Genomic DNA, 17634 nt, shown 5'->3' with positions numbered 1-17634 from the left:
CAAGCGAGTTGAAATAACGCTTGTACCCTTTCGCCCTCTAGTGAACTATAACAGTTCATTCGGAATCACGTGCAAAAACCATTATAAATATCAAACTTCGCTTCGTATCCTGGTGCAAAGTTTACCACATAAAGTAACTTCAAGCGTAATATAACTTAAATCTAATATGCATATATACACACAGCGACACAACATTTGATATATATTTATAACATGACAGCATTTAAACTAGAATTGGTTGAAGTTATAACTTCAGATTATAAACTCAATTACTTTGTAACTTTAACCAGTGGTCGCTTTCTTTCATTGTTTAGAATTCGGAGCCACAAAATATGACGGCCAGATCATTCTATGTAGAGCTAACGTCTAACAGCTGTTTTTGCGCACTGCAGCGAGCAAACAGGACAACAGATCAAAATCGACAAAAACAAATTAAATGACTGAGTTAAAAAATACCATGACTAAAAATTATTACGTCACATGATGCCAGCGTTTATTTAGCATGGTCCTATCTAGATGGCTTAAAGTACAAAAAAATAATACCTTTTGGATCAAACCGTTAAGAGATCAAATTTGCTATTAAATAAACTTACATTTCATCTTCTATGCATACAGTTTTTTTTTAAAAATGTTTCGAAAAGTCAAATGGTGATAGAGAGCAATTTCAAAAACAAACAACTGAAATCTCTTTTTTCATCTCATTTCGCAATTTAATATCAAGATTAAAATTTTTATTTTGAGTAAAAGAACACTCAACAATGCTAATGTCAAAAATTTAATGAAAAATTCAGACATAAAAAAGATCTTCGATCAGTTTTTCAAACCAAGGTTTTGTTCCTATAGCTATTCAAAAAATATAAAAACAGACATTACAAAGGAAAACAATTAATAATGAAAAAAATCTGAATCCGATCGTTAACTTGTAATTATCGCCCCTATTTTTGCAAACAACATCGCAAAAATGAATTTTTAGATCACTGTTCTCGGGTATAAGATGATATTTGGGATGCTTACGCATCATTATGCAGAAAAACGTATGAAAAATCGATTGATCTAAATACTCTAGTTGCAGAGGCATAAAAGTTGATAGCAGGCTCGACAAAATAAAGTAAGAAAAACTCGACAAAACAAAGTACGAAAATTCAATAATTTTAATTTGTTTTCTATCCTATTTCCTGAAACTGTCGTCTTTATTGGAAACGGAAGACAACAAGGCGGCTCGTTAATGTGCGTTCGCACATGATGTTCCGACCCGAGCTCATCTACATTTTTGACTAAAATGTCAACCAAATCAAGAGATAACAAAAATAGATGTTTGAGTTTAAAACAATCGTTACACATTCTATCTACTAATTGAATTACTAATGCCATGCTTCATTACAGCACCAACGTGACCTGACATTGAAGAGACTAGAAAAAAAATAGCACCAACAAAATTTTGGCGGCAAAAAATGAATATCTAAATTTAAAAGCACCTGGTAACAACGTCAAAATGCAGTCAGATAAAACCTTAACTACACAAGTTTACCTTTTACTAACTATACAGCAGATGAAAAGTTTTCTTAACGAGACTAGGTAACAAGCCGACAAAAAGAACGAACAGTGAGGCGAAACTTAAAAATTAATCAACATTTTTTGCACCAAGAAAATTCAAAAATCTTAAAAAACATTGGTTTTTAATAAAAAAAATCCTTGATAAATTACTAAAAAGTCATTACAAAACCAAAAGCACCCGTCTGTGGTCAGACTATGCCATAGAAACAAACTAAAGAGAAACTCAAAAAATTACAAACGATTTGCGAAAACACAAACCTTTGCTACCATTAAAATCAATACCTATCATCTGAATATGTATTTTTAATTCAGTTGTTATTTCTGCTATTTCAGTTGAAGGATTTATACTGAAAGATTAAATAAGTTTACTTGGGCCACATTTAAAAACCATTGGGATCTGTTATTACGCGATTGTTCTGAAGGAAGAGAAAAAGAAACGCAAAAAATGGCCATTCAATAAACGTTCAGAAAAACGAAACAACAGTGGCACATAATATCAATATATATGTTATTTCTTGAAATACACGAAATTCGATGGGACATCTGATTGATGAATAGAAGTTAAATTTGACGAAAGGAACCTATTCGCTATATACTGAATGTTTCGAGCAACATCATTCATTCAGTCCTCAATTACAAGCCTATGAGATCTGTGAGCAATTTACGGCTACCTAAAGAACAAAAACAGCGAATTCAGGAAAAAAAATTGAGCGACAAAAGGGTCGAAGGCATTAAAAAAATGAACTTTTCACTAAACACTCTTCAATTTTAAATTAATTTTTCAGGAGCAATGGGAAAACCTTTTTTATCAATATAATTTCAAAAAATCAACAAATATAAACAAATACATTAGACGCACGAAAATTGCGGGAAAACACGTATTATCAACGCCATTAAATTCATTAGCCTTCAACGGAAGCCAGTATATACAATAAATGATGCCTCGAGGGGACAATAAGTTTTTTTGCCAATCGTATTTCATCAATAAGACCTTACAACAAGTTAATGACTATGAAAACAACAACAGAGAGAGGCAAAAACCACAAATTCAGTAGAAAAGTGCCTGAAGAAAATGTCGAAGCAACTCAAATCATAAGCTCTTCCCTGAAAACTTTATTTATGATCCGTTGAACTTCTTCCCTAAACCAATAGGGACTCTCAGCAGTAAGATGATGTGATAAGATTTCAAAAGGATCGAAAAACAAAATAAAGTACCCAAAAAAAATATGAATTCTCGTGGCATTGATGTTTTAAAACTAATAGGTAGAAGATAAAACCGCTAACCAGATTAATTTTGGCTATAGTAGAACGGAAATGGATTCTGTTAGAACCAACAATGACCAAGAGTATTCACGAAAAAAAATTAGGAATGGTTGAATTTCAAAAAAGTTTCGAAAAATTATTTTTAAACCCTTAACAGCCAGTAAACTCAATCTTTCATCGGAGCTCAATGACGATGCTCAGATATAACCCATAGGGAGGAAAATGATTTCTGTCATGCATAGATAGTTAAAAAGACATCACAATAAGTCTTATGACAGAAAACAATAACAAAAACAGCAAAAACTAAAATTCAGTAGAAAAATGCGAGAAGAAAGTGTCGAAGACAATTAAACCATTAGCTATTCTCTGAAAACTTTCTCTGTGATCCACTGAACGTCCTCTCTAAGCCAATTGGATTACAATAATCTTTGGATAATGTGATAAAGAGTTCAAAAGTGACCAATAATTCAAAAAATCCAAAAAAAAAATTTAAAAAAATTGAAATCTTTGTCATTGAAGTCATATAACCAATAGCTAGAAGATAAAACAGCTAAACAGAATATTTTGAGTCGCAGTAAAAAGCAAGTGGGTCCAGTCAATACTGAAACTCACTAACAGTTCAAGAAAAATTTAGGAATTGTTATTGTTCAAATAAAATTTTCGAAAAATGATTTTTATTTTAACAGACATTAAATTCAATAGCTTTCAACGGAAGTCAATAAAAACGCTCAAAGATGCCCCGGTGGCAGTACATTTATGTTTGTCATGCATAGGTATTCATTATGAGATCACAGTAAGTATAATGACTATTAAAACAACAAAAAAAAAACAGGAGAAAACCAAAAAATCAGTAGAAAAGTGCAAGAAGAACGTGTCGAAGCCATTTAAACCATAAATTTTTGTTTAAAATTTTTATTGGTCATCCACAGAACATCGTTTTTAAGCTAATGGGAACTGTCAATATTTGGATAATGTGATAAGATTTCAAAAGTAACCAATAATACGTAAAAATCCAAAAAAAATTTTAAAAAATTGAAATTTTTTGTCATTGAAGTCATATAACCAATAGATAGAAGATAAAACCGCTAACCAGTTTAATTTTGGTTGCAGTAGGAAGGAAGAGGGTGCTCTCACCCCTGGACTGACTTACAATTCACTATAATAAGATTATGATTCTTTAATATTCAAAAAAAAATTCGAAAAATTATTTTTTAAGTCTTAACAGCCATTAGCCGCCCCCTCAATGAAATAGACATGTTCACTTAATGCTCATTATGGAACATATTGCACTGTTAGTCAATGAATCCCTACCATAGGACTCCAAAAAAAATAGTAAAACTTCAAAAAGAAATTCAAAATTTCATTCAAAATTACGAAAACTCAGAATCGAAGCCAAAAAAAAACATGAGCAATTCCTTGAAAACGACGTTTTTTGTTCATTGCTCTTCATTCGACTATAAAGGAGTTTTGTCATTAATAGAACGTCGATATAAAATGTGACTTGTCTCTAGGTGACTTAAAAAAGCAAAAAAGAGAAAAGTTTTATTAAAAAAAGGGCTCTCAATTAGAGTTCGATTTTTTTTTGATAGTGAACTTCCCTATGAGACCAGAACTAGTCTTTCTATCGCCTTGCATTCAACTTTTACGAACTCAAAATTTATTCTTTTTATAGAAATTTGAATTAATGTTTTCGTAAAAAAGATCTTAGTTTGAAGAAAATTGTACTAAAAGTGAACAATCATGCTAAAGATCCCATTGTTCACACAAAACTTCAATCCTCGATAACTCCTCGAAAAAAACGAAATTCAAAAAAATCTTTTTACTTTTGAATTCTACGCTGGACCAGCTTTTTAATGATACCACTCACATTTCTCTACGACGAATATATCGATCGGCCAAAATTCACTGAACAAAAAAAAAAAAAAACCCATTTGAGTATATAGTTCCTTCCCCCACAAGTGGGGTCGGAACAATTAGCCTAATTGTTGCGGTAGAGTTATTAAATAGTTTCCGATTGGATTATGTATTATGTCTAATGATTATAAAAACATGGCCACTGAGCCAAACCCTGAAGGGACAACTAATATTATTAACTCTGCGATTTCAAGATCAAACGCCCATACTGCAACCAAATGCTAAATTACACAGAAATGTCATCAGAAACCGAACGGGATTAGTCAATCTAAATATGCAAGAAAATTGAGGCAACCATAAAAAGTTCCATTCAAGCATCATTCCCAGCTATCACGCACCGAACTTTGACTGACTTGAAAACTTCGAGATCCAATTCAGTGACCAAAGCGGTGAACAAATTGTAAGAGGATATTCTTAATAAGGTAGAAAATTATCGAATCAACAGTGAATGAACAGCGGAACTATGAAGTTTGTGATGCTGAGCAATGAGAACCTATAATCGTAGGGAAAACATCATGATATTTAATATTCCGGTATCAAATAAGGCGGATGTTAATGGTTGCCAGTGTCTTCAATCAATTGAAGCAACAATTTAAAAATTATTAGAAGTTACGAATAATATCGGAGCTAAAGTAGATGTTAAAGATAGTTCGATTGTTCATCGTCTTCCTACAAGAGGTGGGATCGAGCCAGTTACTGTGAGGTTTTCTAGGAGGTTTGCAAAAATAGAAGTCACGAGAAAATAGAGTCCGCTGTGCTGAATTGAAAAAAAGAATTTGAAATAACGAAGACCGCAGCAGAGCGTGAAACACTTTCATTAACTTGATGAAGAGCTACAACAGAATGAAATCGGTATAAACCAATGAAGGAAATATTCTCGATTAGTTTCAAGTAAACACTAAAATGTACAAAAATTTTGATTTATTTGACGGCCCTTTTGATCCGCAATATGATATTGAGGACACACTTATTTGTTTTCGTCAATAAGTGATGGCACAGAACTTTTTCTGATCACTCATCCGTCTTTACTCATTCTTCAAAGAATCCCTCTGACTTTGTGTTAATTTTATGTGTTAATGTTAGATCTCTTAAAGCTCACCTAGATGAATTGTAAGCACTTGTATTAAGTCTTGCGTCTCCCCGACAATTCTTTGCTTACAGAAAAATGGTTATCCAACCACTATGATCCAAATGTTTATCTATTGCATGGCAATACGAGTTATCTAATTAAAAGCACAGAGGAACAATGAGATGGCGTGATGATCCAAGCCAGCGAGAGCGTTAAAATAAAGCATTTACCTAGCAGAGCCGGTCTAACGTTGCTGAGATTTCAAAGGCCATAAACTGCGCAAAACTGTTGTTACATACGTCAAACCGTGACAGAATAAAATGGACTTTGTTGAAGAAACACAGATGATGAGCCTTTATTCTTACGGGGTACTTCAATATAAACACCTTAGCTAACAAATTGTTAGTTAATAAATATTCAAATGCTGTCCGCTCTAACTCATTCCATTTGCAGGAACGCATTTCGACTCGTGTCACTGAAACTTCATCAACGTGCTTGAATCATTTCATTTATCAAAATAGTGAACCATCAGCCTCGAAGTCTAACAATTTTTCAGATCACTACTCAAGCAGTACGAATTACCCTATTAGATCACCAACAAGTTGTTCGACTTCCTTTTTCAGTGGTAATCGCTTTTACGAAACAGGGAAAAAGTAAACAATTATCTTACAGAATTTATCGATGAGTTGAGCTTGAACTTTGTTTCACTTGTTAATGCTCCCTCTGAAAACGAGTCCTTCCATTTAATCGAACAATGTTTTTAAAGGATCGCCGACAACTATGCATCACTGTAACAAAAAGATGGGCGTCAAATAGAAACGCATATGGTTCTCAAATAGGCTGAAAAATCTTAGAACAAAAAGAGACAAAGCTCATTGTCTTTAGAAAGAAACTAAAAACAACATTTACTACAGCGAACGTTTCAGCTTTTTGAGGAAAAGTTTGAAAAATAGGTAAAGCAGTCCACGAGATCAACACTATAACAAGTTTAAATCTTGTATTGGAGACTCAAGACAAACTTATAAATCACTTGATTCTCTAAGTAGCAGACAACAACATCGTCACAATCAAATGCCAGTTCTTGATTCCTGTTCAACCGTTAATACGTCAAAATGGGTACTTTGTAGTAGTACTTTGGTAGTACTTTGGTAAAAACTACATTACCGGTAACTATGGAGATTCTTATTAATCTTTTAAAAAGCTCCTTTAAGAAATGCGGATTTCCAATCCTTCTCAAAAAGCTTATTCCCCTTCACAAGAGTGGTTCAAGATCTATTGAAAAAAATTATGAACAATACTTTTGTTGATTGTTTGGAGTAAGATATTCAACAAGGGAATGTTGCATATAATTTATGACGTCCTTGAAAAATTCCTTGAGAACTTATGTATTGCAAACAGTATGATTTTCAAAAACAGCACAGAACAGCAGATGGTTTGGCTGAATTTAAGGAAAAGGTACGTCTCAACGTAAATAAAGGATCTGTTGTGAGTTTCTTCATCGATCTCCAAAAGCGTTCAACACCATTGAACACGACATTTTACTCTTAAAGCTCTAGCCATTCGAGGAATTGTTTTAGAACTATTTACATCATACTTACTAGGTAGACAGCAACAAGTGGTTGTTAACGGTTTATCTTTTTCCTGGAGGAAAATAACCTGTGGTGTACTCCAGTATTCAGTTCTTGGACCACTTTAATTTCTGATCTATATAAAAAATCTTCCGTAGAGTTGTAGAACAAAGGAAGTTTTTCTCTTTGCAGTTGACACAAAATTGAGAGCTATTGGTAAAGTCAACTATGCTATACAGAGAGATCTTGCGATAGTAACTAAATAGCTAACAGCAAACAAATGCGCTGTTAACCTGTTAACCTTAAAAACACAGTTCAATTAAATATTGGATCAAGTGCTTCCAGTATGAGCTTTAAGCAGAGATGCAATAGTGTTGAAGTTAAACCAGTTTTTAAGTATCTTGGCGTTTTTCTTGATCCAAAATTATCCTTTCAATCACACATCGATTTTGTACTATCATAATTAAGCAATGCTGCTTGGTTGCAAAATTAGGACACTATGTTCCCCGTAAACAACTTCTGAACTAAAACCGAAGCAACATCAATCCGATCAAACAGTACGGAGTATAGCTTTTGGATGTTGCTGCTGCCAACTTTAATGCCAAAACTTATTTCCCAGAAAAAAAACACTTTGAAGTTAAATCATTTCAGAAAAAAAGAAAACATGATGATATTTCCCGCCAAAGCAACCTCTTAACTCTGTACGATTCATTTATCCCAGAATTTTGAAATTTTTGCTGAGATCAATCAACGGCCATTATTACGAAACTTATTTGCAGAATTCATTTCATTTCGAAAAAAAAGACAAGACGTTCAGTCATATATTTTCTTCAAGAACCTCTCCAGTTTGCTACAGATGTATCAAACTGCACAACATACTTCAGATAGGCAACATTCTCGCAGGTGAACTGAATGGTGCAAACACCTTGAAAAAGTTTTCCTAACTTCAAGGAAGCCTTTCTGATAAAAATGAGGAATTGTCAAATCTTATATTTGATCAGTAGATTTTCTTTTTTCTGATCCTTGCTTGTTTGTTAATGTTAACCCAATCTAAGCCCTGATTCCAGTCAGAAAATGTGACCCCTCTGGCTCTTTTAGTTTAGGAGAAACGAGCACTTTTCTGCTAGAACAAAGGAACCTAATTTTTTTTATAATGAAAAAAAAACATCACCGAGGTGGAACAAAGAGAAACCAAACTAAGATTAACAGTCTTTTAAACAAAATATTTAGACATTCAATCGTAGCATCCGAATGGAAAAAGGATTTTTATTATTTTTACTTTCTTTCAGAATAAAGTTGACAAAAATTATCTTTTAACACGGGCAGATACTAGATGGGTGCATACGGCCCCGTTTCTCTACCAATTCCTAATTGAACTATTTGTATTTACACTTAAATTGATGATAAAGTTTGAAGCGGAGAAATGAATTCTTCTTTTCTTTCTAAAAGAACGCAAGTGAACAAGCAGCTCCGTTTGCAGTGGACGCTGAATTATACAGGACGCTTGTTTAAGAGGAGGAGCGGTTTTCCATTTTTAAAAAATAAACACCTCTTTTGTGACAACACAGAAAAATTTGTCCACAAAAAGTTTTACTGTCTTAATTTTGAAATAAAGGAGAATACTGGCCAAAGTTTCAGCAAAGAAAAAAGATATTTTCGAGCTTTAGAGGACTGAGCGCAAAAATTTTGAATTCAAAGAACAAAACAATTTAAACCTCGTCTATTCCTAAAAACAGTAAATTAATTTATTCGTTCTTTAAACAAATTGCAAAACTAGCCCATTTTCATTGCTTCTAAATACAAGACATCAAAAGAAATTGCCCATGGTCAGCAGTGCATGTAAAAAAAAATAGACAGTAAATACAAAGTTTGCAGATCACAAACGTCTTTTGAAAAAGTGGCAGCAGTCATTGATCACGCAATTGTAACATCAGTATCTTTACCACCTGTCGCATTATCTTTCATTAAAAAGCGTATATCAAATTAAATAAACAATTCATTGACCACGTAACAAAAGTTATAAACAAATTCAGGCAACAATCAAAAGTTCAAAAATATTTGTAAAGAAATATTTTCAAGGCAATTAAAATCATTAGCAATCTACTGAAATCCTCAAATCGATTGTTACTCCTCGTCAGATTTCGAAGGAGCCCGGTCAATAATGAGGCTAGCGCTGCGACAGAACAACAAAAAACGATTAAAATCGATCAAATTTTTCAAACATAACCGACTAACGTCGGGCGAATTGCTCTCAAACGACCGGCGAGCGGTTGGCTTGGTCAGTAGCTAGCCACGGGGGGGGGGGGGGGGGTGCACCGGGGGCTGATGGGGGCAGCACTGGGTGGGGGGGCAAAAGCGCGGTGGGGGGGGGGGGGTGGAGCCAATAGTGGGGGTGGGGGTCAACAAGGGGGGGGGGGGTGTCAACCTCTAAGAACCGCCCCTCACACCATAAGTATAAGTCTCCAAGACAGTTTGAGCTGAAACAGACCTGAAAGGCTCTAAGAGCACATAATGCCCGCTGGGCGCTACCTGTTTATCCCGTTTTTGAGGACGAAAAGTCAAAAGCGTCAGACGAAAAATTGGTCAAGCGAAAAATCGCATAAAAAAAAGACCGACAGGACTATTATAATTGCTACAAACTTCGTTTGAGAGCAATTAAAAACAACTGTCAAAGACGTTAAAATCGATCGAGTTGAACATAACATTCAAGCCGGATGAAGTATGACTCTCTAGATAGCCAATTAGATCTGTCATTAGTAAAAAGAAGTGAAAGAACAAAAAGAACTACAGGAACTGGTAAAAACCAAAAAACACTAACGATTTTTGAAAACGAGTAGTGTCAGAGGCGTGAAACCTATTACGAGCAATTGAATGGAATGCAATTACCAGCAGTTGAATGGAATTAAATGTGACTCTTTTTGAGAGCCTAGAGAACTGTTGTTAATGATACCACGTAGAACAAAAAAAGTAAGTAGAAAAGCTCGAAGAAAACAAATCACTAAAATTTTTGATAATTTCAATGTGAAAAGCGTTTAAGAAGAATGGAACCTTTGATTGATCCAAATATGAATCAAAAGAGAGCTCAATTAGAGCTCTCAATACAGAGAATAAGAGACAGAACAAAAACTACAAAAGTTGGAATAATTGAAAAAATTGTAAAATTTTTTAAAACAAGTGGTGTCAAAATCTTTAAAACTACAGTTCAAATCAGTTAATCAACTTAAGAATGACTCTTTGAGACCTATTATCAATGAGACGAAATACTGAAACAACAAAAAGAACTACGAAAACAGTTGAATTGCAAAAAAAAACACTTATAGTTCGTGAAAAAAAACCTGCATAGAAGTCTTAAAAACCAACAGTTGCATTTTTAGGGATTTAAACAACGGCAACTATGCGCTATACAAACACACGTTAGTTTTTAATAGTGTTTATACAGAAAAAGACAGAAACAGCAAAGACAAGACAAATTTCCGCACCTGAAAAAAATTTGCTCTCAAAGATCTGTTTATACTTATTAAATTTCTCACTTCATTTCAAAAACAAGTTGAAGAAATTTTGAGCCCTAAGAACACTTTCATTTTTTTAAAAAAAAAAGTGGGATATAAATATAAAGCAACTTGGTTCCTTCACAGGAAAATAAACAAGAAAACACCTTGAGCAGATCACATATATCGGTAAACTAAGCTGAATAGCCATTCAGGAAGCTGATAAAAACACGCTTCAAAATTGAGTTTATTCGATGAAATATTGAAAGGGTACTCAGTGCCTCAACTAATTAGAGAAACATGGAGATTTGATTATTTTTACTAGTACAAAATAAAACAAGGAGGTTCAATAATGCGCATTGGCACAATGTTCCGACGCCCATATCCAACGTTGTGGCGTAATTGTCTATCCAATGAAGTAATGGTTAACTGACTCTGCGTGAACTCACTGAGAACTTCTGCCGTTTATCGAGAACCGCGAAGCGGTTCGAGATTTTAAGTCAGAATTTCGAAGTGACTTCTGCAGAGTCACTTAACCATGCTTAAAACACGAAAATGACGAAAGTCAACGAAATTCAACTTCTGGCATTTTGACGTCTGGCACCGCAGACTTTCGGCATTTTAAAATTTGCACGTGGAAGTTTTAAGCACGTGGAAGAGATAAAATACAAAAAGGGCCAATATAGGATACGGAAAATCAAACTTCTTTATTTCACCAAATTGAACGGGTCTTTCCCATTATAGCCCCCCGCTTAGTGGTCAGACAACCTATAGCCCCCTCGATCATGATAAACATACCACAATGGGGGTATTTTATGAGGGGTTGACCATGAAATGAAAGACCTTAATAACTTTTTCAAATTAAAGTTCAAATAGCAAGGTTTTTAAAACAGTTTCATTTGATGAAAACTGCTTCAGCAATCAATAGAAACCATTAAATATATTCCATTGCACCCTATAAAAGAAGCAAAAAAAAGCTTAGATCAAGCAACAGGAGAAAAATATTACTAAAACGCGTAAAATATTACTAAAACACTGATATTTTAATAAAACAAACAGTATTTAAGTCGTATAAACAATTAGCTGCTCTTTGATAAACTCGAAAATAAACAACTGTGCACTTCTAGAAAACGTGTTTGACAATTTGATAACATTAGTTAGAAAAGTCAGGAGAAAACCAGCAAAATATAAGTTAATTTGCGGGCCTTAAAAACATTTGTTTTCCAAAAACGGAAATATCTTCGAACACCAACTTCTAATTCCACTTCACATTCCACTTCAAAAGGAGATCGAAAAAATGGCACGCCTTAAAATACTGCCTTTTTTGCTCTGTTTACTGAGCCAGCTAGACCATAATCCCTACTCTAATTTTAATTCACATTGACAAAAAAACAAGTGTGAAGAAAAAAAGACAGCACACCAAATCAATTTGAAATCTTTGAAAGATAAAAAAAATACCAGGACAAATCCTGGAAACCATTCCCGCGAAGTGATTGAAAAATCAATTACTCATTGAGTTGGCCAATTAAAAATTACAAGTTAAATAGACAAGCAGTTCACCAAAATTAGAGGAAAAATGGGAACAGATGTTCATTTCATGAATAGGAAGAATGCAAAAAAGAAAACTTTCCAACTACAAAAATTCGCGATGAACATATCAAAACCAGCAGGGGCAGTGAAAAAACAGGATGTTAGAATCATATTACGTAAAGACGATCGCAAAAAAACTCAATATTCGATAGATCTTGGCGTCAATGTATTAATAACGAACTTCAATGTGAAAATCTGTAAACGAATGTAACCTGTAAATAAAGAATTTTAATAGACGTATGAAAAAACAAAAAGATCGGGCACAAGTGCTTGACAATAAAATCCTCAAAGCCAAATAGATGCTGTTTTTGGCCCAAAAGGCCCCAATAATTTTGAAAAATTCACATGTTTTGAGTCAACAATACCAATTAAAATACATGAGAAAACTTCAATCATGTACAATTCCTTTATGAATTTTTCCCAGCGCCAACTCATGTCATATTTAATAAAAAAACTCAAAAGAGAAAGATGAAAAACAGTAAAATTTTGGGATTCGAAAAGCTCAAGAAAAGACTATTTCATCCTGATTTAGGCATTACCAGCAAATTTAGCAGACTGTTCACTTCAAAGCTTCTAAGGACAGCTGAGGGCCTCTAATGAAACTCAATGCAAACTGGCTTTTACATGTTTATCTGTTTATCCCGTTTTTAAAGCTCAAAAACACGAAAAAATGTTTGAACATGACTGATATAAAAGAGACAGAGCACCAATACAATCTGAATTTTTTAGTTGCGTTTAAAAAATGTAGAACGTTTAAAAAATGACTATGAACCTGGCGGCGGCTTTCAAAAATTTAACACAATTGAGGGAAAAATTGACAAAAATTAAACAAAGATCACAAATGTGACCAAAACCACTGAAAAGTTAAATATTCACTAAAAAGTTCCAGAAAAACACACAAAAAAACGCTTTGACTCCATACTCGTTTGAAGAGCTTTCTAGTTTTACCACTCAAAATTATCTCCGATAAAGATACCCAAAAATGTTAAACGAAAAACAGTTGAGCATATAGTTCCTCCCTCCCAAGAGTCGGTGCAGCTTGGAAATTCTTTGAGTGCAAAAACTAACTAAGAGGGATTCGAACCTTGACCTCCCTGACGGAAGTCTCACATCCTAACCACTAAAGTATACCGGCATTGCTACTTTGACTTACAATTGCCTTTACTTCGGATTGAAGGCTATTTATATCAGTCAAATATTAAGTCGAGCGTTAATAAGTCACTCGAGCAAAAATTGTACAAAAAAGACACATTCGCAATAATTGCTTCAAACTCCGTTCGAGAGCAATTGAAAACACGACGCGAAAAAATCGTTAAGCTAAGGCCCACACTGCCCAGCATAAAAATTTCAGAGGTAAACTATAGCAAAGAGCTAAAGAACTAGTAGTCAGTCTTAACGTTACATTAAGTCACAAATGTTCTCAGAAATAATTTCAGTTTCTCAAATCTGTGCAAGAGTGTCGTATCTAACATCGGATCTATTCCCCCCCAACGTGCTTTTCTGTCACCCAATAACAAATTTTGTGTTGTTATGTAGCAAGTAACCGTGAAAGAAATACGAGCGCCTTGTGCGGCGTAAAATTATAAGCCCATTAAGCTTGGAGGGGGAGGGGTGGCGAAACAAAATGATCCCTAACATTTTCATAGTTGCGGCGTTTTTCATTAATATTAAATCACATAGCCTAAAAAGTTCTTTTCTTCTTATATAAAACCATGAAATGCGTAGTCCCGCATTCCCACGGGGATATAGTTCACACATTGTGAACAACTACACATTAAACTTGGGACTAAAATTTAGAGGTATTCAATTTGCAACTTAAACTTTGCGGTTACCCTAAAACAACTTCGAAATGGAAATCAAATACAGCTTGAACTCGTTAACCGTTATGTTTGAACTTTACTAACCTTTCATCCAACAGAAGGTGTAAACCGTCCGTTCAAAATGGAAAAGCAGTGAAGAATTAGGAAGAATGTCGGAAGGAAAAACGAAAGCACGGCTTAACTCTTAGCTACAATTTTAGAAGCCTCAAATGAGAGAACAGGACAACATTTGAACTCTAATTCAAATGTGCAGTCCCAATTTATGACGCACTGAAGCATTTAAGGCAAGCTAGCTGTAAAAAAAGTGTAGCGATAAGCCTAAAACACACCGGCCGACTATTATATTTTCATATAATCGTAGTGCGCACCATAAGTTAAAGCTCAATTAGGCGAATGAATCTGGAATATTTTTCTTTTGGTAACTAAGTAGACTGTTTTTATTTCCGCTTTCGAGCAGTGCGAGCTAACCAATGATTTAATAGTTAATCATTACTCGGTATCCGAACCAATCGCGCCATACTTAGCCATCGTGCTTAACCACTATTCAAAGCCTATCCGCTTCAAAATATACCAATATGTCAGTTAACTAAGTTAAAGGTAGCATTTCAATTATTCCTGAAAGAGATGGAACTAATTCCCCCTTTGTGCAGTTTTTCCACAAAAAATTTTATTATAACCATTATTATTTATTATTTTCAAGACACGTGGTAGAATGACACATCAAAAAAGACATTAAACGTTTTAAAAGCCATTATTTGCAGCTGGATTATATAAAAAACTCCTTTTATGCACAAATAAATTTTTTTTGTAGCAGTATTAGAAGTTTTGTAAACATTTTTGAGAGCAGTTTAATTTTTGAGAGCAGGATGTATGGCAATATAAAATTACTGTGAAGCCTAATAGGACACAGTCTTCTACAGTCTGACACAGTGAACTTCTCAGTACCTTAAACTGAATTGAATATAAAACATCGTGTAGTAAAAAACACCACGTCGTAGTCAATCGATCAAACTGATAATCGACAAAAAACAAAAGAACGATTAGCAATACAAACAAAAAACGTATATGTTGGCAAACAATCAGTAGAAAACAAAAAAGACCTGCAACGCAGCGACCCATAACCTTGACTGCCACGATACAATTTCTAGTTAAGAAAAAATGAAAAACAAATTTTAGACATGAAGCCAAAACGTGAGCTCGCAGAAAAGCAGAGTTTTGATCAAAATGGCGCATCAATATGACTTGAAATCCTTCACAATTCCAAAAAATGATATTATCACGTTATGACAACAGATCAAATCTGCTGCGACCTGATTGTTGGTGGTTATCATATAAACAGAGCAATATTTTTATACAAAAACACACATGTGGAAAAAATCAAATTTCCTCAAAAAAAACCGAGTGGGAATTAGTTGAGTTCTAATTATACCGTATGACTGAAATCAATTAATAATTAATAAGCAACTTCGACAGAGTGTTTTGGAAAACAGACAGTTTTCGGGCAATTTATGAAATAAAGGAACGACAATGACTGAGACGTTTTCACAATTTAGTACGAAAACTATACACGCATGTACTAGACGCTCAAACAGTTAAAGGCATAATGATGCGCTACTAATTGGATAAAACTAATTGGAAATAAAAAAAATTGTTCCATTCAATAATTTCTTAAATTTTCATACATGTGTACTTAGTTAAAACTGGAAAATCCATATGTAAAGTATCAAAAGATACCAATTGTATCAACAATTTTTATAAATTAATTGAAGCCACCCAAAAACCTGTCGCCGAAAATGCTGTTACTAAATATCTCAGATACCGAAAGCAATGTTAAATCCACAAAGAAAACCACTTCGTTAAAGTTGAATTGAACGTTTTGGGAATAGATCTACAAGCATTTCATGTTCCGAAGATGAGTTTCTCAAAATAACGAATGGCCGAACGAGATCAAGGAAACTTTGTCTACTCAAAAACAAACAAAAACTTTTCTTTAAGACCTAAAATCAGGCAGATGATAAACTGCTTAGTAATCTATTTTCCTAACTTTGTAAATAACATTCGTACTAAATGGAACTTCCAAGTTAAAGATTTCTGCCATATATTCCTTGATAATTATATCATAGACAATTATGGGTTACTATCTAAGTTTAATAATAACTAATGAGTTCTGTATTATTATTATTGACAGCGGTAATTTTCCTGGTTTTCTTGTTAGCAACTACCATAGTCATTTCTCGTCCTCTTGAGACACTTGAAAACAGGCCTTCATACCCTAATAGTGATCTCCCAGAGTGATATTGATTGTCTTGATGTAAATATGCATAAGATTTTTTTTTCTATTGACCTCTGGAAACAATTTATTATTATTACTATTATGTTCGATTCGATCGGCGTTATTACCACTAACAAGTTGTTGTGGTAAATTTGTAAATGGGAAGAAAAATGCAAATTGAATTGAAGACAATGTCCCTTTTATAACCAAGATTGAATGAATTGGTCAAAAAGCGTCATAGAATTCTGTAACCCCTAATACAACAAAATTAATCAAAAATGCTGCTTAAAAATGAAAGCGTCTTACCATTCCGCCGTCACTATTGTGGCAAACAATGGTGGTCAAAATTGCACTTGCTAAATTAAGGTCGAAGTTAGAAGCTGGGGATTAAATTTTACGTTAGCCGAGGTCGCCAGGCCAAAATTAACTTTTACGTAATTCCCTTTCAGATTAGTTCACTTGCACCGCACAAACACACACACACGCATGTGCACAGAATGTCGCATTAAATTAGAAATAAAATCGACCGAATTATTAGATTTCAATTGACAAAAAGCTGTAGAGGAAATAAGGATACAAGAACTGCGAGAGTGATCGACCTTCTATTTGATACGTAATATGCACTTCTATAGCTCTATTCCTCCGAGCTAACAAAAAGAGAAACCATATTGTAATTTTGCACGCTATGCGTTTTGTATCACTAGCTTAAGAAGGCTCCTTCAATTTTTGAGGTTATAGGCGAGAGAAGAAATAATAAACGTAGGGACAAAATAACAAAACAGAACATATATCACCGAGAAAGATAGATAGATACAGAAAGAAACAAAATGCTTCACAGCAAAGCGCTCTACTAAACGACCTCAAAGTGCTTATGTTTGATGGAATACTGTTTTTCAATGAATGTAAAGCTATTTGATTTTTCAATCTGTTCTTTCTATCAAAAGCAATAAACAAGTGAAAGCTGAAAATTTGCCTTATATTTGATAAAATGGTATGACTCAACAACACGCTCACAAATATCTCAAGGCTGATAAAACTTCATTACGCACACGCAAAAAAAGTAATGCATTCTAGTTTGCTTGAAGCACTAATATAA

General features: G+C 34.0%; 1 protein-coding gene across 2 annotated transcripts in view; it reads right to left on the bottom strand.

Moving 5' to 3' along the window:
• The window catches only part of LOC142354773 (atos homolog protein A-like), a 28526-nt gene extending 11354 nt beyond the window's left edge, over positions 1 to 17172 (bottom strand). The window contains exon 1 of one of the 2 annotated variants that reach the window (XM_075407157.1): positions 16845 to 17172. The gene's annotated coding sequence lies outside the window, so the exon portion shown is untranslated. Of the gene's footprint in view, positions 1 to 14350; positions 14526 to 16844 lie in introns of those variants that run through there. The other variant, XM_075407156.1, reaches the window with a different exon arrangement.
• Between the last annotated feature and the right edge of the window lie 462 nt (positions 17173 to 17634).

Source organism: Convolutriloba macropyga, chromosome 15 (assembly GCF_964194025.1).
Source record: "Convolutriloba macropyga chromosome 15, txConMacr16.3, whole genome shotgun sequence".
NCBI lineage: Eukaryota > Metazoa > Xenacoelomorpha > Acoela > Convolutidae > Convolutriloba > Convolutriloba macropyga.
Note: the sequence above shows the minus strand (reverse complement) of the source record. Positions and strands in the feature narration are given on the sequence as shown.